Genomic DNA, 23,461 nt, shown 5'->3' on the forward strand with positions numbered 1-23,461 from the left:
ACCTGAAATGCCCTCCATAAAAGTTCACCACCTTTGGTCTTGGCTAAAACCTCTGCCAAAAATGGTTTCATATTTTTGGAGGCCATCTTGGATTTTTGCACAAGCCATAAGTATTTGCATTTGGGCATTTTAAATGCTATAAATATTTTCAAATGCCCAAATAATCTTGAAGGTATTTTTAGGCTGTTGAGAATAATTTCAAAGGTGCCTCAGAATATTTTCAGGATTTTCCCAAATGAAATAGTATTTTTACTATCTCAAAACACAGAACAGAAATAAATAAAAAGAGAAAAAACAGAAGGCAGAGAAACTCACCTGGCAGCCCACCTGGCGGCCCAGCACTGTGCTGGCCCGCGCCAGTCAGCTGCCTGCTCTCGCCAGAGCAGCCAGAGAGGTGACGCCGGCGAGCGTGAGCTCGCCACGGCGCCAGCTGCTTGCCGCCCTCGCCGCGGATGCGCTGGCCGACCTCCCTCGACGCGCCCCGAGCCTCTGGACACCATCATTCTCCCCCGTTGCCTCTCCCTCGCCTTCTCCCCACCATGGCCGACGCCGCCGCAGACACCTCACCGGAGTAACCGCGCCCACCGTCGACCTCGCACCACTCCACCATGTCCTACAGCACCGCCGTCGCCCACTCCTTCGAGCAAGCCGAGCCCCGAGCGCCCGGTTGCCCCGAAGCTCCGTCACCGACCTCGCCTTCGCCACTCACCGTCGGAGATCCCCTCCGCCGTCGCCACTGCAACAGCTCGCCTCCGACCTCGCCGCCTGCTCCGTCGCAACCGCCGTGAGCATGGCCACCTTCCCATCCTCTCCTCTCTCTCTCTCGAGCTCTGTAGCTACCGCACGAAGCTCACCCGTACGCGCCGCCGCACGAGCTCGTCGCCGACGAGGCTCCGGCCATCCAACGGCCGCATCACCGTAGCCATTAGCTTCACCGCAACGCCAGGAACCCGTAGCACGCTCACACGTTCCTCGCCATGCTCTCTAGCTACGGTTTCAACCACGCCCGTACCCCGGCAGCCGCCCGGCTCGTCGCTGGCGTCGATTCCAGCGACCCCGAGCTCCACTACCGCCACCAGTCGACGCGGTTCGCCCCCAGCTACACGTAGGTACTCTCCGCCGTCCTTCTGGTCGCCGGAGGAGCAATCCCGCACACCACCGCCGCGTCTGGACGTCGCCGGCGGCTAAACGCCGGCGAGTCAACGTGGTTTGACCACGGTTTGACCCCCCAGGGTCACTGACAAGTGGGGCCCGCCTGCTGATTAACCTAAGTTAGAGATTAAAACTAATCCTAAATAACTAATTATCTAACAGTGACACTGACACAGGGGACCCACACGTCAGGTTTGACCTGGGCGACCCCGTTGACCTGCTGACGTCACACTGACGTCAGGCTGACGCAGTAAAGCATTTACCGGAATTATTCTTATATTGGAAATTCCAGAAATTATCACAAACTTCAAAAAATCATAGAAAATAATCTATAGCTCAGAATGAAAAGATTTATATATGAAAAATGATCAGAAAAATCCATTCTATCCATCTGTACTGGTTTCATGCATGATTAAGCAAGTTAACCTACTGTTTTATACAGAACAAGGTAAAGCACTAATATGGGTCATTTATGAACTTGGAATTTGAATCTTTGATTCAAATTAGTCCAAACCCATCTGGTCTTAGTTGCATTAGCCCAATACATCCATTTTGCCATGTCTCATGCATACATCATATTGTTGCACTGGCTTGGTGTTGATTGTGCTTCGATGTGTTCATTGTGGTAGGTCCTGCCTCCGAGGATATTCACGAGTATCCAACTGAAGGGCAGTATCCCACCACCACTCCGTCAGGCAAGCAACCCATTGATCATTTCGATACAAACCCATCTTCTCGCTTCTGCTCTCGTTTACTGCATTAAGACAACGCGATTCAAACTGCTGTGTGTTGCGGTAGTTGAACCCACTTCCTTTGCATGACCTGTCATTGCCACAGTAACTAGATGAAACCCACTAGCATGTGTAGGAGTTGATTGAGCCATGTTGTGTTCCTACAATGCTATGCTTGCTATGCTTAGAGTTGTGTCAGGTCTGGCTCATCAGGGTGATGAACTAGAGTGAAAGTGTGTGTGTCGGTAAAGAGAGTGAAGTGTTGAACACGATTTGGTAAAGGTATCGATGGGAGGCCATGTAGGAGTACATGGTGGGTTGTTTCATTGAGACCGTCCCTAAGAACTGAGATCTGTATGCGTGATTTAAGATTCAGCTACTACCACACATTGGGCCCGAAACCAATGGACCCCCTCGGCTTCTTATTCACCCTTGTCCTCTGTCCAGGAGTTGCACGTAGTTTCTGGTGTTTGTAGTAAGCTGGAGGCCGTTGACAGCGCTGACCAAGGGGTGGGCTGTAATGCGGTAGGCTCGTGGCCCGGTGTACCGAGTCGCCCGTTTGGTGACCGGGAACCCTGCACACATCGTTCGGGGCCGTATGTGGAAACCTCGGCCGGACTCCCTGCGGATGGAACCTGAATAGGCGATAAACCTGGACTAGAGACTCAAGTGTTTAGGTAGGCTGTGGCCGACACCCACGTTGGGCTTCCGCTTGAAGGTTGCCGAGTACACGTCATGTAGCGACGATAAGTGGTGAGAGCGTGTGTGACGAAGTACACCCCTGCAGGGTATGAAACTATTCGAATAGCCGCGTCCGCGGTAAAGGACTACTTGGTCGCTTATGCAGTTCATAGACAAGTAAAAGGATACTACTAAAAGCCTCAAGATAAGTGTGAGTACCGCGGATGGCCCTCTCGTGGATGACGGGGGAGGATCCACGGTGGAGTATTGAGTTGGTGATTAGTGGACTCGTGTGCGAAAACTATTTCACAAGTGGTGTATCGTAGGATAGCTTAGCCAAGAGTCAAAGCTGGCTTGCTGCAATAACCCCACTACCTTCTTGAGAATGAACATGTATAGTAGGATCTGTTGTAAGACTTGCTGAGTACCTTTGTACTCATGTTGCTTTAATTACTGTTTTCAGATGACAACACCGCCCCTTCTGACGGGTTCCACGTAGAACTCGACGACGACGAGTGACGCGCCACCCAGGTGGTGATCTAGGCTTGTGAAGGGCCTACGTAGATAGACAGGCTTCGTCAAGCCTTCTTTCTTCCTAGTGTCTGTACCCAGACAGTTTGCTTCCACATGTGCTTGTATGATTGTATGACTTGAGTGTCGGGTCATGTGACCCCTATCTGTATGAACAAGTTATGTAAGGCTCTCCGGAGCCCTTTAAATAAAGTACTTGAGTTGTAGAGTTCTGTTGTGATGCCATGTTGTATTTGCACATATCGAGCATATTGTGTGTATGTTTGAAATGCTTGGTATGTGTGGGATCCGACAATCTAGTTGTTTATCCTTGGCAGTCTCCCTTATGGGGAAATGTAGTCTAGTGCCTCCTTGAGCCATAGTAGTCCGCTACAGCCCGGTTCACCGGAGTCCTGCTAGCCCAGCACTACTGCTCTGGACACTTGACTGGCCGGCATGTGAGTCATATCGTTCCTGTGTCTGTCCCTTCGCGGAAATGTCACGCGGTGACATCCGGAGTCCTGCCTAGCCTGCTACAGCCCGGGTTCCCGGAGTCCTGTTAGCCCAGTGCTACAGCCCGGATTCACACGCTGCTGACCGACACGTTCGATGTTGACTCATGTATGCCTGTCCCCATACGTTAGTGCCGCTTTGGGTTCACGACTAGCCATGTCGGCCCGGGTTCTCTGTCATATGGATGCTAGCGACATTGTCATATACGTGAGCCAAAAGACGCAAACGGTCCCGGGCCATGGTAAGGCGACACCCGTGGGAGTACCGTGCGTGAGGCCGCAATGTGATATGAGGTGTTACAGGCTAGATCGGTGTGACTTGGAATCGGGGTCCTGACAGGCCGCCCTGCGTGTCGCCACTTGGTTGGTCACCTCATCACCATTCGGCCACCCCGCGCGTCGCCTCTTGGTTGGTCAGCTCATCACCACTCGGCCGCCCCGCGCGTCGCAATTCGGTTGGTCACCTCATCACCACTCGGCCGCCCCGTGCGTCGCCACTTGGTTGGTCACCTCATCACCACTCGGCCGCCCCGCGCGTCGCCTCTTGGTTGGTCACCTCATCACCACTCGGCCGCCCCGTGCGTCGCCACTTGGTTGGTCACCTCATCACCACTCGGCCGCCCCGCGCGTCGCCTCTTGGTTGGTCACCTCATCACCACTCGGCCGCCCCGCGCGTCGCCATTCAGTTGGTCACCTCATCACCACTCGGCGGCCCCGCGCGTCGCCACTTGGTTGGCCACCTCATCACCACTATGCCGCCCCGCGCGTCGCCACTTGGTTGGCCACCTCATCACCACTCGCCCGCCCCGCGCGTCGCCTCTTGGTTGGTCACCTCATCACCACTCGGCCGCCCCGCGCGTCGTCATTCGGTTAGTCACCTCATCACCACTCGGCTGCCCCGCGCGTCGCCACTTGGTTGGTCACCTCATCACCACTCGGCCGCCTCGCGCTTTGCCACTTGGGTGGTCATGTCATCACCACTCGGTCGCCTCGCGCGTCAACTCTTGGTTGGTCACCTCATCACGACTAGGCTGCCCCGCGCATCGCCACTTGATTGGTCAGCTCAACGCCACTTGGCCGCCCCACGATTCGCCTCTGGGTGGGTCACCTCATCACCACTCGGCCGCCCCGTGCGTCGCCACTTGGTTGGTCACCTCATCACCACTCGCCCGCCCCGCGCGTCGCCTCTTGGTTGGTCACCTCATCACCACTCGGCCGCCCCGCGCGTCGCCATTCAGTTGGTCACCTCATCACCACTCGGCGGCCCCGCGCGTCGCCACTTGGTTGGTCACCTCATCACCACTCGGCCGCCCCGCGCGTCGCCACTTGGTTGGCCACCTCATCACCACTCGCCCGCCCCGCGCGTCGCCGCTTCGTTGGTCACCTCATCACCACTCGGCCGCCCCGCGCGTCGCCATTCGGTTGGTCACCTCATCACCACTCGGCTGCCCCGCGCGTCGCCACTTGGTTGGTCACCTCATCACCACTCGGCCGCCTCGCGCATTGCCACTTGGGTGGTCACGTCATCACCACTCGGTCGCCTCGTGCGTCAACTCTTGGTTGGTCACCTCATCACGACTCGGCTGCCCCGCGCATCGCAACTTGATTGGTCACCTCATCGCCACTCGGCCGCCCCGCGATTCGCCTTTGGGTTGGTCACCTCATCACCACTCGGCCGCCCCGCGCGTCTCCACTTGGTTGGCCACCTCATCACCACTCGGCCGCCCCGCGCGTCGCCTCTTGGTTGGTCACCTCATCACCAGTCGGCCATCCCATGCGTCGCCACTTGGTTGGTCACCTCATCACCACTCGGCCGTCCCGCGCGTCTCCTCTTGGTTGGTCACCTCATCACCACTCGGCCGCCCCGCGCGTCGCCATTCAGTTGGTCACCTCATCACCACTTGGCGGCCCCGCGCGTCGCCACTTGGTTGGCCACCTCATCACCACTCTGCCGCCCCGCGCGTCGCCACTTGGTTGGCCACCTCATCACCACTCGGCCGCCCCGCGCGTCGCCTCTTGGTTGGTCACCTCATCACCACTCGGCCGCCCCGCGCGTCGCCATTCGGTTGGTCACCTCATCACCACTCGGCTGCCCCGCGCGTCGCCACTTGGTTGGTCACCTCTTCACCACTCGGCCGCCTCGCGCTTTGCCACTTGGGTGGTCATGTCATCACCACTTGGTCGCCTCGCGCGTCAACTCTTGGTTGGTCACCTCATCACGACTCGGCTGCCCCGCGCATCGCCACTTGATTGGTCAGCTCAACGCCACTCGGCCGCCCCGCGATTCGCCTCTGGGTGGGTCACCTCATCACCACTCGGCCGCCCCGTGCGTCGCCACTTGGTTGGTCACCTCATCACCACTCGCCCGCCCCGCGCGTCGCCTCTTGGTTGGTCACCTCATCACCACTCGGCCGCCCCGCGCGTCGCCATTCAGTTGGTCACCTCATCACCACTCGGCGGCCCCGCGCGTCGCCACTTGGTTGGTCACCTCATCACCACTCGGCCGCCCCGCGCGTCGCCATTTGGTTGGCCACCTCATCACCACTCGCCCGCCCCGCGCGTCGCCTCTTGGTTGGTCACCTCATCACCACTCGGCCGCCCCGCGCGTCGCCATTCGGTTGGTCACCACATCACCACTCGGCTGCCCCGCGCGTCGCCACTTGGTTGGTCACCTCATCACCACTCGGCCGCCTCGCGCATTGCCACTTGGGTGGTCACGTGATCACCACTCGGTCGCCTCGTGTGTCAACTCTTGGTTGGTCACCTCATCACGACTCGGCTGCCCCGTGCATCGCCACTTGATTGGTCACCTCATCGCCACTCGGCCGCCCCGCGATTCGCATTTGGGTTGGTCACCTCATCACCACTCGTCCGCCTCACGCGTCGCCATTCGGTTGTGCACGTCATCACCACTCGGCCGCACCGTGTGTCGCCACTCGGTTGGTCACCTCATCACCACTCGGCAGCCCCGCGCGCCGCCATTAGGTTGGTCACCTCGTCACCACTCAGCCGCCCCGCGCGTGGCCTCTTGGTTGGTCACCTCATCACCACTCGGCCGCCCCACGCGTGGCTTCTTGGTTGGTTACCTCATCACCACTCGCCCGCCCCGCGCGTCGCCACTTGGTTGGTCACCTCATCACCACTCGGCCGCCCCGCGCGTCGCCTCTTGGTTGGTCACCTCATCACCACTCGGCCGCCCGGCCCGTCGCCACTTGGTTGGTCACCTGATCACCACTCGGCCGCCCTGCGGGTCGCCTCTTGGTTGGTCACCTCATCACCACTCGGCCGCCCCGCGCGTCGCCACTTGGTGGGTCACCTCATGACCACTCGGCCGCCCCGTGCGTCGCCACTTGGTTGGTCACCTCATCACTACTCGACCGCCCCGCGCGTCGCCTCTTGGTTGGTCACCTCATCACCACTCGGCTGCCCCGCGCTTCGCCATTCAGTTGGTCACCTCATGACCACTCGGCGGCCCCGCGCGTCGCCACTTGGTTGGTCACCTCATCACCACTCGGCCGCCCCGCGCGTCGCCACTTGGTTGGCCACCTCATCACCACTCGGCCGCCCGGCGCGTCGCCTCTTGGTTGGTCACCTTATCACCACTCGGCCGCCCCGCGCGTCGCCATTCGGTTGGTCACCTCATCACCACTCGGCTGCCCCGCGCGTCGCCACTTGGTTGGTCACCTCATAAGCACTCGGCCGCCTCGCGCATTGCCACTTGGGTGGTCACGTCATCACCACTCGGTCACCTTGTGCGTCAACTCTTGGTTGGTCACCTCATCACGACTCGGCTGCCCCACGCATCGCCACTTGATTGGTCACCTCATCGCCACTCGGCCGCCCCGCGATTCGCCTCTGGGTTGGTCACCTCATCACCACTCGTCCGCCTCGCGCGTCGCCATTCGGTTGTTCACCTCATCACCACTCGGCCGCACCGTGCGTCGCCACTCGGTTGGTCACCTCATCACCACTCGGCAGCCCCGCGCGGCGCGATTCGGTTGGTCACCTCATCACCACTCGGTAGCTCCGCGCGCTGCCATTAGGTTGGTCACCTAATCACCACTCGGCAGCCCCGCGTGTGGCCTCTTGGTTGGTCACCTCATCACCACTCGGCCGCCCCGCGCGTCGCCACTTGGTTGGTCACCTCATCACCACTCGGCTGCCCCCCGCGTCGCCCCTTGGTTGGTCACATCATCACCACTCGACCGTCCCGCGCGTGGCCTCTTGGTTGGTCACCTCATCACCACTCCTCCGCCCCGCGCCTCGCCACTTGGTTGGTCACCTCATCACCACTCGGCCGCCCCGCGCGTCGCCTCTTGGTTGGTCACCTCATCACCACTCGGCCGCCCTGCCCGTCGCCACTTGGTTGGTCACCTCATCACCACTCGGCCGCCCTGCGCGACGCCAGTCGGTAGGTCACCTCATCACCACTCGGCCACCCCGCGCGCCGCCATTAGGTTGGTCACCTCATCACCACTCAGCCGCCCCGCGCGTGGCCTCTTGGTTGGTCACCTCATCACCACTCGGCCGCCCCGCGCGTCGCCACTTGGTTGGCCACCTCATCACCACTCGGCCGCCCGGCGCGTCGCCTCTTGGTTGGTCACCTCATCACCAATCGGCCGCCCCGCGCGTCGACATTCGGTTGGTCACCTCATCACCACTCGGCTGCCCCGCGCGTCGCCACTTGGTTGGTCACCTCATCACAACTCGGCCGCCTCGCGCTTTGCCACTTGGGTGGTCATGTCATCACCACTCGGTCGCCTCACGCGTCAACTCTTGGTTGGTCACCTCATCACGACTCGGCTGCCCCGCGCATCGCCACTTGATTGGTCACCTCAACGCCACTCGGCCGCCTCGCGCGTCGCCATTCGGTTGTTCACCTCATCACCACTCGGCCGCACCGTGCGTCGCCACTCGGTTGGTCACCTCATCACCACTCGGCAGCCCCGTGCGGCGCGATTCGGTTGGTCACCTGATCACCACTCGGCAGCTCCGCGCGCCTCCATTAGGTTGGTCACCTAATCACCACTCGGCCGCCTCGCGCGTTGCCATTCGGTTGGTCACCTCATCACCACTCGCGCGACTCGCACGTCGCCACTCGGTTGGTCACCTCATCACCACTCGACTGCCCCCCGCGTCGCCACTTGGTTGGTCACCTCATCACCACTCGACCGCCCCGCGCGTGGCCTCTTGGTTGGTCACCTCATCACCACTCCTCCGCCCCGCGCATCGCCACTTGGTTGGTCACCTCATCACCACTTGGCCGCCTCGTGCGTCGCATATTGCTGGTCACCTCATCATCACTCGGCCACCCTGCGTGTCGCCACTGGGTTGGTCACCTCATCACCATTCGGCCACCCCGCGCGTCGCCTCTTGGTTGGTCACCTCATCACCACTCGGCCGCCCCGCGTGTCGCAATTCGGTTGGTCACCTCATCACCACTCGGCCGCCCCTAGCGTCGCCATTCGGTTGGTCACCTCATCACCACTCGGCCGCCCCGCGCGTCGCCACTTGGTTCGTCACCTCATCACCACTCGGCCGCCCCGCGCGTCGCCTCTTGGTTGGTTACCTCATCAGCACTCCGCTGCCTCGCGCATTGCCACTTGGTTAGTCACCTCATCACCACTCGGCTGCCCCGCGCGTCCCCACTTGGTTGGTCGCCTCATCACCACTCTGCCGCCTCGCACATTGCCACTTGGTTGGTCACCTCATCACCACTCGGTCGCCTCGCGCGTCAACTCTTGGTTGGTCACCTCATCACCACTCGGCCGCCCCGCGCATCGCCACTTGGTTGGTCACCTCATCGCCACTCGGCCGCCCCGCGATTCGCATTTGGGTTGGTCACCTAATCACCACTCGTCCGCCTCGTGCGTTGCCATTCGGTTGGTCACCTCATCACCACTCGGGCGACTCGCGCGTTGCCACTCGGTTGGTCACCTCATCACCACTCGGCCGCCCCGCGCGACGCCATTCGGTAGGTCACCTCATCACCACTCGGCCACTCCGCGCGCCGCTATTAGGTTGGTCACCTCGTCACCACTCAGCCGCCCCGCGTGTGGCCTCTTGGTTGGTCACCTCATCACCACTCGGCCGCCCCGCACGTGGCCTCTTGGTTGCTTACCTCGTCACCACTCGGCCGCCCCGCGCGTCGCCACTTGGTTGGTCACCTCATCACCACTCGGCCACCCCGCGCGTCGCCTCTTGGTTGGTCACCTCCTCACCACTCGGCCGCCCTGCCCGTCGCCACTTGGTTGGTCACCTCATCACCACTCGGCCGCCCTGCGTGTCGCCTCTTGGTTGGTCACCTTATCATCACTCGGCCGCCCCGCGCGTCGCCACTTGGTGGGTCACCTCATGACCACTCGGGCGCACGGCGCGTCGCCACTTGGTGGGTCACCTCATGACCACTCGGCCGCCCCGTGCGTCGCCACTTGGTTGGTCACCTCATCACCACTCGACCGCCCCGCGCGTCGCCTCTTGGTTGGTCACCTCATCACCACTCGGCCGCCCCGCGCGTCGCCATTCAGTTGGTCACCTCATCACCACTTGGCGGCCCCGCGCGTCGCCACTTGGTTGGCCACCTCATCACCACTCTGCCGCCCCGCGCGTCGCCACTTGGTTGGCCACCTCATCACCACTCGGCCGCCCCGCGCGTCGCCTCTTGGTTGGTCACCTCATCACCACTCGGCCGCCCCGCGCGTCGCCATTCGGTTGGTCACCTCATCACCACTCGGCTGCCCCGCGCGTCGCCACTTGGTTGGTCACCTCTTCACCACTCGGCCGCCTCGCGCTTTGCCACTTGGGTGGTCATGTCATCACCACTTGGTCGCCTCGCGCGTCAACTCTTGGTTGGTCACCTCATCACGACTCGGCTGCCCCGCGCATCGCCACTTGATTGGTCAGCTCAACGCCACTCGGCCGCCCCGCGATTCGCCTCTGGGTGGGTCACCTCATCACCACTCGGCCGCCCCGTGCGTCGCCACTTGGTTGGTCACCTCATCACCACTCGCCCGCCCCGCGCGTCGCCTCTTGGTTGGTCACCTCATCACCACTCGGCCGCCCCGCGCGTCGCCATTCAGTTGGTCACCTCATCACCACTCGGCCGCCCCGCGCGTCGCCATTCAGTTGGTCACCTCATCACCACTCGGCCGCCCCGCGCGTCGCCATTTGGTTGGCCACCTCATCACCACTCGCCCGCCCCGCACGTCGCCTCTTGGTTGGTCACCTCATCACCACTCGGCCGCCCCGCGCGTCGCCATTCGGTTGGTCACCACATCCCCACTCGGCTGCCCCGCGCGTCGCCACTTGGTTGGTCACCTCATCACCACTCGGCCGCCTCGCGCATTGCCACTTGGGTGGTCACGTGATCACCACTCGGTCGCCTCGTGCGTCAACTCTTGGTTGGTCACCTCATCACGACTCGGCTGCCCCGTGCATCGCCACTTGATTGGTCACCTCATCGCCACTCGGCCGCCCCGCGATTCGCATTTGGGTTGGTCACCTCATCACCACTCGTCCGCCTCACGCGTCGCCATTCGGTTGTTCACGTCATCACCACTCGGCCGCACCGTGTGTCGCCACTCGGTTGGTCACCTCATCACCACTCGGCAGCCCCGCGCGCCGCTATTAGGTTGGTCACCTTGTCACCACTCAGCCGCCCCGCGCGTGGCCTCTTGGTTGGTCACCTCATCACCACTCGGCCGCCCCGCGCGTGGCTTCTTGGTTGGTTACCTCATCACCACTCGCCCGCCCCGCGCGTCGCCACTTGGTTGGTCACCTCATCACCACTCGGCCGCCCCGCGCGTCGCCTCTTGGTTGGTCACCTCATCACCACTCGGCCGCCCGGCCCGTCGCCACTTGGTTGGTCACCTGATCACCACTCGGCCGCCCTGCGGGTCGCCTCTTGGTTGGTCACCTCATCACCACTCGGCCGCCCCGCGCGTCGCCACTTGGTGGGTCACCTCATGACCACTCGGCCGCCCCGTGCGTCGCCACTTGGTTGGTCACCTCATCACTACTCGACCGCCCCGCGCGTCGCCTCTTGGTTGGTCACCTCATCACCACTCGGCTGCCCCGCGCTTCGCCATTCAGTTGGTCACCTCATGACCACTCGGCGGCCCCGCGCGTCGCCACTTGGTTGGTCACCTCATCACCACTCGGCCGCCCCGCGCGTCGCCACTTGGTTGGCCACCTCATCACCACTCGGCCGCCCGGCGCGTCGCCTCTTGGTTGGTCACCTTATCACCACTCGGCCGCCCCGCGCGTCGCCATTCGGTTGGTCACCTCATCACCACTCGGCTGCCCCGCGCGTCGCCACTTGGGTGGTCACGTCATCACCACTCGGTCACCTTGTGCGTCAACTCTTGGTTGGTCACCTCATCACGACTCGGCTGCCCCGCGCATCGCCACTTGATTGGTCACCTCATCGCCACTCGGCCGCCCCGCGATTCGCCTCTGGGTTGGTCACCTCATCACCACTCGTCCGCCTCGCGCGTCGCCATTCGGTTGTTCACCTCATCACCACTCGGCCGCACCGTGCGTCGCCACTCGGTTGGTCACCTCATCACCACTCCGCAGCCCCGCGCGGCGCGATTCGGTTGGTCACCTCATCACCACTCGGTAGCTCCGCGCGCTGCCATTAGGTTGGTCACCTAATCACCACTCGGCAGCCCCGCGTGTGGCCTCTTGGTTGGTCACCTCATCACCACTCGGCCGCCCCGCGCGTCGCCACTTGGTTGGTCACCTCATCACCACTCGGCTGCCCCCCGCGTCGCCCCTTGGTTGGTCACCTCATCACCACTCGACCGCCCCGCGCGTGGCCTCTTGGTTGGTCACCTCATCACCACTCCTCCGCCCCGCGCCTCGCCACTTGGTTGGTCACCTCATCACCACTCGGCCGCCCCGCGCGTCGCCTCTTGGTTGGTCACCTCATCACCACTCGGCCGCCCGGCGCGTGGCCTCTTGGTTGGTCACCTCATCACCACTCCTCCGCCCCGCGCCTCGCCACTTGGTTGGTCACCTCATCACCACTCGGCCGCCCCGCGCGTCGCCTCTTGGTTGGTCACCTCATCACCACTCGGCCGCCCTGCCCGTCGCCACTTGGTTGGTCACCTCATCACCACTCGGCCGCCCTGCGCGACGCCAGTCGGTAGGTCACCTCATCACCACTCGGCCACCCCGCGCGCCGCCATTAGGTTGGTCACCTCATCACCACTCAGCCGCCCCGCGCGTGGCCTCTTGGTTGGTCACCTCATCACCACTCGGCCGCCCCGCGTGTCGCCACTTGGTTGGCTACCTCATCACCACTCGGCCGCCCGGCGCGTCGCCTCTTGGTTGGTCACCTCATCACCAATCGGCCGCCCCGCGCGTCGACATTCGGTTGGTCACCTCATCACCACTCGGCTGCCCCGCGCGTCGCCACTTGGTTGGTCACCTCATCACAACTCGGCCGCCTCGCGCTTTGCCACTTGGGTGGTCATGTCATCACCACTCGGTCGCCTCACGCGTCAACTCTTGGTTGGTCACCTCATCACGACTCGGCTGCCCCGCGCATCGCCACTTGATTGGTCACCTCAACGCCACTCGGCCGCCTCGCGCGTCGCCATTCGGTTGTTCACCTCATCACCACTCGGCCGCACCGTGCGTCGCCACTCGGTTGGTCACCTCATCACCACTCGGCAGCCCCGTGCGGCGCGATTCGGTTGGTCACCTGATCACCACTCGGCAGCTCCGCGCGCCTCCATTAGGTTGGTCACCTAATCACCACTCGGCCGCCTCGCGCGTTGCCATTCGGTTGGTCACCTCATCACCACTCGCGCGACTCGCACATCGCCACTCGGTTGGTCACCTCATCACCACTCGACTGCCCCCCGCGTCGCCACTTGGTTGGTCACCTCATCACCACTCGACCGCCCCGCGCGTGGCCTCTTGGTTGGTCACCTCATCACCACTCCTCCGCCCCGCGCATCGCCACTTGGTTGGTCACCTCATCACCACTTGGCCGCCTCGTGCGTCGCATATTGCTGGTCACCTCATCATCACTCGGCCACCCTGCGTGTCGCCACTGGGTTGGTCACCTCATCACCATTCGGCCACCCCGCGCGTCGCCTCTTGGTTGGTCACCTCATCACCACTCGGCCGCCCCGCGCGTCGCAATTCGGTTGGTCACCTCATCACCACTCGGCCGCCCCTAGCGTCGCCATTCGGTTGGTCACCTCATCACCACTCGGCCGCCCCGCGCGTCGCCGCTTGGTTCGTCACCTCATCACCACTCGGCCGCCCCGCGCGTCGCCTCTTGGTTGGTTACCTCATCAGCACTCCGCTGCCTCGCGCATTGCCACTTGGTTAGTCACCTCATCACCACTCGGCTGCCCCGCGCGTCCCCACTTGGTTGGTCGCCTCATCACCACTCTGCCGCCTCGCACATTGCCACTTGGTTGGTCACCTCATCACCACTCGGTCGCCTCGCGCGTCAACTCTTGGTTGGTCACCTCATCACCACTCGGCCGCCTCGCGCATCGCCACTTGGTTGGTCACCTCATCGCCACTCGGCCGCCCCGCGATTCGCATTTGGGTTGGTCACCTAATCACCACTCGTCCGCCTCGCGCGTTGCCATTCGGTTGGTCACCTCATCACCACTCGGGCGACTCGCGCGTCGCCACTCGGTTGGTCACCTCATCACCACTCGGCCGCCCCGCGCGACGCCATTCAGTAGGTCACCTCATCACCACTCGGCCACCCCGCGCGCCGCTATTAGGTTGGTCACCTCGTCACCACTCAGCCGCCCCGCGTGTGGCCTCTTGGTTGGTCACCTCATCACCACTCGGCCGCCCCGCACGTGGCCTCTTGGTTGCTTACCTCGTCACCACTCGGCCGCCCCGCGTGTCGCCACTTGGTTGGTCACCTCTTCACCACTCGGCCACCCCGCGCGTCGCCTCTTGGTTGGTCACCTCTCACCACTCGGCCGCCCTGCCCGTCGCCACTTGGTTGGTCACCTCATCACCACTCGGCCGCCCTGCGTGTCGCCTCTTGGTTGGTCACCTTATCATCACTCGGCCGCCCCGCGCGTCGCCACTTGGTGGGTCACCTCATGACCACTCGGCCGCACGGCGCGTCGCCACTTGGTGGGTCACCTCATGACCACTCGGCCGCCCCGTGCGTCGCCACTTGTTTGGTCACCTCATCACCACTCGACCGCCCCGCGCGTCGCCTCTTGGTTGGTCACCTCATCACCACTCGGCCGCCCCGCGCGTCGCCATTCAGTTGGTCACCTCATCACCACTCGGCGGCCCCGCGCGCGCCACTTGGTTGGTCACCTCGTCACCACTCGGCCGCCTCGCGCGTCGAAACTTGGTTGGCCACCTCATCACCACTCGCCCGCCCCGCGCGTCGCCTCTTGATTGGTCACCTCATCACCACTCGGCAGCTCCGCGCGCCACCATTAGGTTGGTCAGCTAATCACCACTCGGCAGCCCCGCGCGTGGCCTCTTGGTTGGTCACCCCATCACCACTCGGCCGCCCCGCGCGTCGCCACTTGGTTGGTCACCTCATCACCACTCGGCTGCCCCCCGCGTCGCCCCTTGGTTGGTCACCTCATCACCACTCGACCACCCCGCGCGTGGCCTCTTGGTTGGTCACCTCATCACCACTCCTCCGCCCCACGCATCGCCACTTGGTTGGTCACCTCATCACCACTTGGCCGCCTCGTGCGTCGCATATTGCTGGTCACCTCATCATCACTCGGCCGCCCTGCGTGTCGCCACTTGGTTGGTCACCTCATCACCATTCGGCCACCCCGCGCGTCGCCTCTTGGTTGGTCACCTCATCACCACTCGGCCGCCCCGCGCGTCGCAATTCGGTTGGTCACCTCATCACCAGTCGGCCGCCCTGCGCGTCGCCATTCGGTTGGTCACCTCATCTGCACTCGGTCGCCTCACGCGTCAACTCTTGGTTGGTCACCTCATCACGACTCGGCTGCCCCGCGCATCGCCACTTGATTGGTCACCTCAACGCCACTCGGCCGCCCCGCGATTGGCCTCGGGGTTGGTCACCTCATCACCACTCGGCCGCCTCGCGCGTCGCCATTCGGTTGTTCACCTCATCACAACTCGGCCGCACCGTGCGTCGCCACTCGGTTGGTCACCTCATCACCACTCGGCAGCCCCGTGCGGCGCGATTCGGTTGGTCACCTCATCACCACTCGGCAGCTCCGCGCGCCACCATTAGGTTGGTCACCTAATCACCACTCGGCAGCCCCGCGCGTGGCCTCTTGGTTGGTCACCTCATCACCGCTCGGCCGCCCCGCGCGTCGCCACTTGGTTGGTCACCTCATCACCACTCGACTGCCCCCCGCGTCGCCCCTTGGTTGGTAACCTCATCACCACTCGACCGCCCCGCGCGTGGCCTCTTGGTTGGTCACCTCATCACCACTCCTCCGCCCCGCGCATCGCCACTTGGTTGGTCACCTCATCACCACTTGGCCGCCTCGTGCGTCGCATATTGCTGGTCACCTCATCATCACTCGGCCGCCCTGCATGTCGCCACTTGGTTGGTCAACTCATCACCATTCGGCCACCCCGCGCGTCGCCTCTTGGTTGGTCACCTCATCACCACTCGGCCGCCCCGCGCGTCGCAATTCGGTTGGTCACCTCATCACCACTCGGCCGCCCCTCGCGTCGCCATTCGGTTGGTCACCTCATCACCACTCGGCCGCCCCGCGCGTCGCCACTTGGTTCGTCACCTCATCACCACTCGGTCGCCCCGCGCGTCGCCTCTTGGTTGGTTACCTCATCACCACTACGCTGCCTCGCGCATTGCCACTTGGTTAGTCACCTCATCACCACTCGGCTGCCCCGCGCGTCCCCACTTGGTTGGTCCCCTCATCACCACTCTGCCGCCTCGCGCATTGCCACTTGGTTGGTCACCTCATCACCACTCGGTCGCCTCACGCGTCAACTCTTGGTTGGTCACCTCATCACCACTCGGCCGCCCCGCGCAGCGCCACTTGGTTGGTCACCTCATCGCCACTCGGCCGCCCCGCGATTCGCATTTGGGTTGGTCACCTAATCACCACTCGGCCGCCTCGCGCGTTGCCATTCGGTTGGTCACCTCATCACCACTCGCGCGACTCGCACGTCGCCACTCGGTTGGTCACCTCATCACCACTCGGCCACCCCGCGCGCCGCTATTAGGTTGGTCACCTCGTCACCACTCAGCCGCCCCGCGCGTGGCCTCTTGGTTGCTCACCTCATCACCACTCGGTCGCCCCGCGCGTGGCCTCTTGGTTGCTTACCTCGTCACCACTCGGCCGCCACGCGTGTCGCCACTTGGTTGGTCACCTCTTCACCACTCGGCCACCCCGCGCGTCGCCTCTTGGTTGGTCACCTCATCACCACTCGGCCGCCCTGCCCGTCGCCACTTGGTTGGTCACCTCATCACCACTCGGCCGCCCTGCGTGTCGCCTCTTGGTTGGTCACCTTATCATCACTCGGCCGCCCCGCGCGTCGCCACTTGGTGGGTCACCTCATGACCACTCGGCCGCCCCGCGCGTCGCCACATGGTGGGTCACCTCATGACCACTCGGCCGCCCCGTGCGTCGCCACTTGGTTGGTCACCTCATCACCACTCGACCGCCCCGCGCGTCGCCTCTTGGTTGGTCACCTCATCACCACTCGGCCGCCCCGCGCGTCGCCATTCAGTTGGTCACCTCATCACCACTCGGCGGCCCCGCGCGTCGCCACTTGGTTGGTCACCTCATCACCACTCGGCCGCCCCACGCGTCGAAACTTGGTTGGCCACCTCATCACCACTCGCCCGCCCCGCGCGTCGCCTCTTGGTTGGTCACCTCATCACCACTCGGCAGCTCCGCGCGCCACCATTAGGTTGGTCACCTAATCACCACTCGGCAGCCCCGCGCGTGGCCTCTTGGTTGGTCACCCCATCACCACTCGGCCGCCCCGCGCGTCGCCACTTGGTTGGTCACCTCATCACCACTCGGCTGCCCCCCGTGTCGCCCCTTGGTTGGTCACCTCATCACCACTCGACCGCCCCGCGCGTGGCCTCTTGGTTGGTCACCTCATCACCACTCCTCCGCCCCACGCATCGCCACTTGGTTGGTCACCTCATCACCACTTGGCCGCCTCGTGCGTCGCATATTGCTGGTCACCTCATCATCACTCGGCCGCCCTGCGTGTCGCCACTTAGTTGGTCACCTCATCACCATTCGGCCACCCCGCGCGTCGCCTCTTGGCTGGTCACCTCATCACCACTCGGCCGCCCCGCGCGTCGCAATTCGGTTGGTCACCTCATCACCAGTCGGCCGCCCTGCGCGTCGCCATTCGGTTGGTCACCTCATCACCACTCGGCCGCCCCGCGCGTCGCCACTTGGTTCGTCACCTCATCACCACTCGGCCGCCCCGCGCGTCGCCTCTTGGTTGGTTACCTCATCACCACTCAGCTGCCTCGCGCATTGCCACTTGGTTAGTCACCTCATCACCACTCGGCTGCCCCGCGCGTCCCCACTTGGTTGGTCCCCTCATCACCACTCTGCCGCCTCGCGCATTGCCACTAGGTTGGTCACCTCATCACCACTCGGTCGCCTCGCGCGTCAACTCTTGGTTGGTCACCTCATCACCACCCGGCCGCCCGGCGCGTCGCCTCTTGGTTGGTCTCCTCATCACCAATCGGCCGCCCCGCGCGTCGCCATTCGGTTGGTCACCTCCTCACCACTCGGCTGCCCCGCGCGTCGCCACTTGGTTGGTCACCTCATCACAACTCGGCCGCCTCGCGCTTTGCCACTTGGGTGGTCATGTCATCACCACTCGGTCGCCTCACGCGTCAACTCTTGGTTGGTCACCTCATCACGACTCGGCTGCCCCGCGCATCGCCACTTGATTGGTCACCTCAACGCCACTCGGCCGCCCCGCGATTCGCCTCGGGGTTGGTCACCTCATCACCACTCGGCCGCCTCGCGCGTCGCCATTCGGTTGATCACCTCATCACCACTCGGCCGCACCGTGCGTCGCCACTCGGTTGGTCACCTCATCACCACTCGGCAGCCCCGTGCGGCGCGATTCGGTTGGTCACCTCATCACCACTCGGCAGCTCCGTGCGCCACCATTAGGTTGGTCACCTAATCACCACTCGGCAGCCCCGCGCGTGGCCTCTTGGTTGGTCACCTCATCACCGCTCGGCCGCCCCGCGCGTCGCCACTTGGTTGGTGACCTCATCACCACTCGACTGCCCCCCGCGTCGCCCCTTGGTTGGTCACCTCATCACCACTCGACCGCCCCGCGCGTGGCCTCTTGGTTGGTCACCTCATCACCACTCCTCCGCCCCGCGCATCGCCACTTGGTTGGTCACCTCATCACCACTTGGCCGCCTCGTGCGTCGCATATTGCTGGTCACCTCATCATCACTCGGTCGCCCTGCGTGTCGCCACTTGGTTGGTCACCTCATCACCATTCGGCCACCCCGCGCGTCGCCTCTTGGTTGGTCACCTCATCACCACTCGGCCGCCCCGCGCGTCGCAATTCGGTTGGTCACCTCATCACCACTCGGCCGCCCCTCGCGTCGCCATTCGGTTGGTCACCTCATCACCACTCGGCCGCCCCGCGCGTCGCCACTTGGTTCGTCACCTCATCACCACTCGGCCGCCCCGCGCGTCGCCTCTTGGTTGGTTACCTCATCACCACTCCGCTGCCTCGCGCATTGCCACTTGGTTAGTCACCTCATCACCACTCGGCTGCCCCGCGCGTCCCCACTTGGTTGGTCCCCTCATCACCACTCTGCCGCCTCGCGCATTGCCACTTGGTTGGTCACCTCATCACCACTCGGTCGCCTCGCGCGTCAACTCCTGGTTGGTCACCTCATCACCACTCGGCCGCCCCGCGCATCGCCACTTGGTTGGTCACCTCATCGCCACTCGGCCGCCCCGCGATTCGCATTTGGGTTGGTCACCTAATCACCACTCGGCCGCCTCGCGCGTTGCCATTCGGTTGGTCACCTCATCACCACTCGGGCGACTCGCGCGTCGCCACTCGGTTGGTCACCTCATCACCACTCGGCCGCCCCGCGCGACGCCATTCGGTAGGTCACCTCATCACCACTCGGCCACCCCGCGCGCCGCTATTAGGTTGGTCACCTCGTCACCACTCAGCCGCCCCGCGCGTGGCCTCTTGGTTGGTCACCTCATCACCACTCGGCCGCCCCGCGCGTGGCCTCTTGGTTGCTTACCTCGACACCACTCGGCCGCCCCGCGCGTCGCCACTTGGTTGGTCACCTCTTCACCACTCGGCCACCCCGCGCGTCGCCTCTTGGTTGGTCACCTCATCACCACTCGGCCGCCCTGCCCGTCGCCACTTGGTTGGTCACCTCATCACCACTCGGCCGCCCTGCGTGTCGCCTCTTGGTTGGTCACCTTATCATCACTCGGCCGCCCCGCGCGTCGCCACTTGGTGGGTCACCTCATGACCACTCGGCCGCACCGCGCGTCGCCACTTGGTGGGTCACCTCATGACCACTCGGCCGCCCCGTGCGTCGCCACTTGGTTGGTCACCTCATCACCACTCGACCGCCCCGCGCGTCGCCTCTTGGTTGGTCACCTCATCACCACTCGGCCGCCCCGCGCGTCGCCATTCAGTTGGTCACCTCGGCACCACTCGGCGGCCCCGCGCGTCGCCACTTGGTTGGTCACCTCATCACCACTCGGCCGCCCCGCGCGTCGAAACTTGGTTGGCCACCTCATCACCACTCGCCCGCCCCGCGCGTCGCCTCTTGGTTGGTCACCTCATCACCACTCGGCAGCTCCGCGCGCCACCATTAGGTTGGTCACCTAATCACCACTCGGCAGCCCCGCGCGTGGCCTCTTGGTTGGTCACCCCATCACCACACGGCCGCCCCGCGCGTCGCCACTTGGTTGGTCACCTCATCACCACTCGGCTGCCCCCCGCGTCGCCCCTTGGTTGGTCACCTCATCACCACTCGGCCGCCCCGCGCGTCGCAATTCGGTTGGTCACCTCATCACCAGTCGGCCGCCCTGCGCGTCGCCATTCGGTTGGTCACCTCATCAGCACTCGGTCGCCTCACGCGTCAACTCTTGGTTGGTCACCTCATCACGACTCGGCTGCCCCGCGCATCGCCACTTGATTGGTCACCTCAACGCCACTCGGCCGCCCCGCGATTGGCCTCGGGGTTGGTCACCTCATCACCACTCGGCCGCCTCGCGCGTCGCCATTCGGTTGTTCACCTCATCACCACTCGGCCGCACCGTGCGTCGCCACTCGGTTGGTCACCTCATCACCACTCGGCAGCCCCGTGCGGCGCGATTCGGTTGGTCACCTCATCACCACTCGGCAGCTCCGCGCGCCACCATTAGGTTGGTCACCTAATCACCACTCGGCAGCCCCGCGCGTGGCCTCTTGGTTGGTCACCTCATCACCGCTCGGCCGCCCCGCGCGTCGCCACTTGGTTGGTCACCTCATCACCACTCGACTGCCCCCCGCGTCGCCCCTTGGTTGGTCACCTCATCACCACTCGACCGCCCCGCGCGTGGCCTCTTGGTTGGTCACCTCATCACCACTCCTCCGCCCCGCGCATCGCCACTTGGTTGGTCACCTCATCACCACTTGGCCGCCTCGTGCGTCGCATATTGCTGGTCACCTCATCATCACTCGGCCGCCCTGCGTGTCGCCACTTGGTTGGTCACCTCATCACCATTCGGCCACCCCGCGCGTCGCCTCTTGGTTGGTCACCTCATCACCACTCGGCCGCCCCGCGCGTCGCAATTCGGTTGGTCACCTCATCACCACTCGGCCGCCCCTCGCGTCGCCATTCGGTTGGTCACCTCATCACCACTCGGCCGCCCCGCGCATCGCCACTTGGTTCGTCACCTCATCACCACTCGGCCGCCCCGCGCGTCGCCTCTTGGTTGGTTACCTCATCACCACTACGCTGCCTCGCGCATTGCCACTTGGTTAGTCACCTCATCACCACTCGGCTGCCCCGCGCGTCCCCACTTGGTTGGTCCCCTCATCACCACTCTGCCGCCTCGCGCATTGCCACTTGGTTGGTCACCTCATCACCACTCGGTCGCCTCGCGCGTCAACTCTTGGTTGGTCACCTCATCACCACTCGGCCGCCCCGCACAGCGCCACTTGGTTGGTCACCTCATCGCCACTCGGCCGCCCCGCGATTCGCATTTGGGTTGGTCACCTAATCACCACTCGGCCGCCTCGCGCGTTGCCATTCGGTTGGTCACCTCATCACCACTCGCGCGACTCGCACGTCGCCACTCGGTTGGTCACCTCATCACCACTCGGCCGCCCCGCGCGACGCCATTCGGTAGGTCACCTCATCACCACTCGGCCACCCCGCGCGCCGCTATTAGGTTGGTCACCTCGTCACCACTCAGCCGCCCCGCGCGTGGCCTCTTGGTTGGTCACCTCATCACCACTCGGCCGCCCCGCGCGTGGCCTCTTGGTTGCTTACCTCGTCACCACTCGGCCGCCACGCGTGTCGCCACTTGGTTGGTCACCTCTTCACCACTCGGCCACCCCGCGCGTCGCCTCTTGGTTGGTCACCTCATCACCACTCGGCCGCCCTGCCCGTCGCCACTTGGTTGGTCACCTCATCACCACTCGGCCGCCCTGCGTGTCGCCTCTTGGTTGGTCACCTTATCATCACTCGGCCGCCCCGCGCGTCGCCACTTGGTGGGTCACCTCATGACCACTCGGCCGCCCCGCGCGTCGCCACATGGTGGGTCACCTCATGACCACTCGGCCGCCCCGTGCGTCGCCACTTGGTTGGTCACCTCATCACCACTCGACCGCCCCGCGCGTCGCCTCTTGGTTGGTCACCTCATCACCACTCGGCCGCCCCGCGCGTCGCCATTCAGTTGGTCACCTCATCACCACTCGGCGGCCCCGCGCGTCGCCACTTGGTTGGTCACCTCATCACCACTCGGCCGCCCCACGCGTCGAAACTTGGTTGGCCACCTCATCACCACTCGCCCGCCCCGCGCGTCGCCTCTTGGTTGGTCACCTCATCACCACTCGGCAGCTCCGCGCGCCACCATTAGGTTGGTCACCTAATCACCTCTCGGCAGCCCCGCGCGTGGCCTCTTGGTTGGTCACCCCATCACCACTCGGCCGCCCCGCGCGTCGCCACTTGGTTGGTCACCTCATCACCACTCGGCTGCCCCCCGTGTCGCCCCTTGGTTGGTCACCTCATCACCACTCGACCGCCCCGCGCGTGGCCTCTTGGTTGGTCACCTCATCACCACTCCTCCGCCCCACGCATCGCCACTTGGTTGGTCACCTCATCACCACTTGGCCGCCTCGTGTGTCGCATATTGCTGGTCACCTCATCATCACTCGGCCGCCCTGCGTGTCGCCACTTGGTTGGTCACCTCATCACCATTCGGCCACCCCGCGCGTCGCCTCTTGGTTGGTCACCTCATCACCACTCGGCCGCCCCGCGCGTCGCAATTCGGTTGGTCACCTCATCACCAGTCGGCCGCCCTGCGCGTCGCCATTCGGTTGGTCACCTCATCACCACTCGGCCGCCCCGCGCGTCGCCACTTGGTTCGTCACCTCATCACCACTCGGCCGCCCCGCGCGTCGCCTCTTGGTTGGTTACCTCATCACCACTCAGCTGCCTCGCGCATTGCCACTTGGTTAGTCACCTCATCACCACTCGGCTGCCCCGCGCGTCCCCACTTGGTTGGTCCCCTCATCACCACTCGGCCGCCTCGCGCTTTGCCACTTGGGTGGTCATGTCATCACCACTCGGTCGCCTCACGCGTCAACTCTTGGTTGGTCACCTCATCACGACTCGGCTGCCCCGCGCATCGCCACTTGATTGGTCACCTCAACGCC

The sequence above is a fragment of the Aegilops tauschii genome, chromosome 7 (assembly GCF_002575655.3).
Source record: "Aegilops tauschii subsp. strangulata cultivar AL8/78 chromosome 7, Aet v6.0, whole genome shotgun sequence".
In the NCBI taxonomy this organism is placed as follows: domain Eukaryota; kingdom Viridiplantae; phylum Streptophyta; class Magnoliopsida; order Poales; family Poaceae; genus Aegilops; species Aegilops tauschii.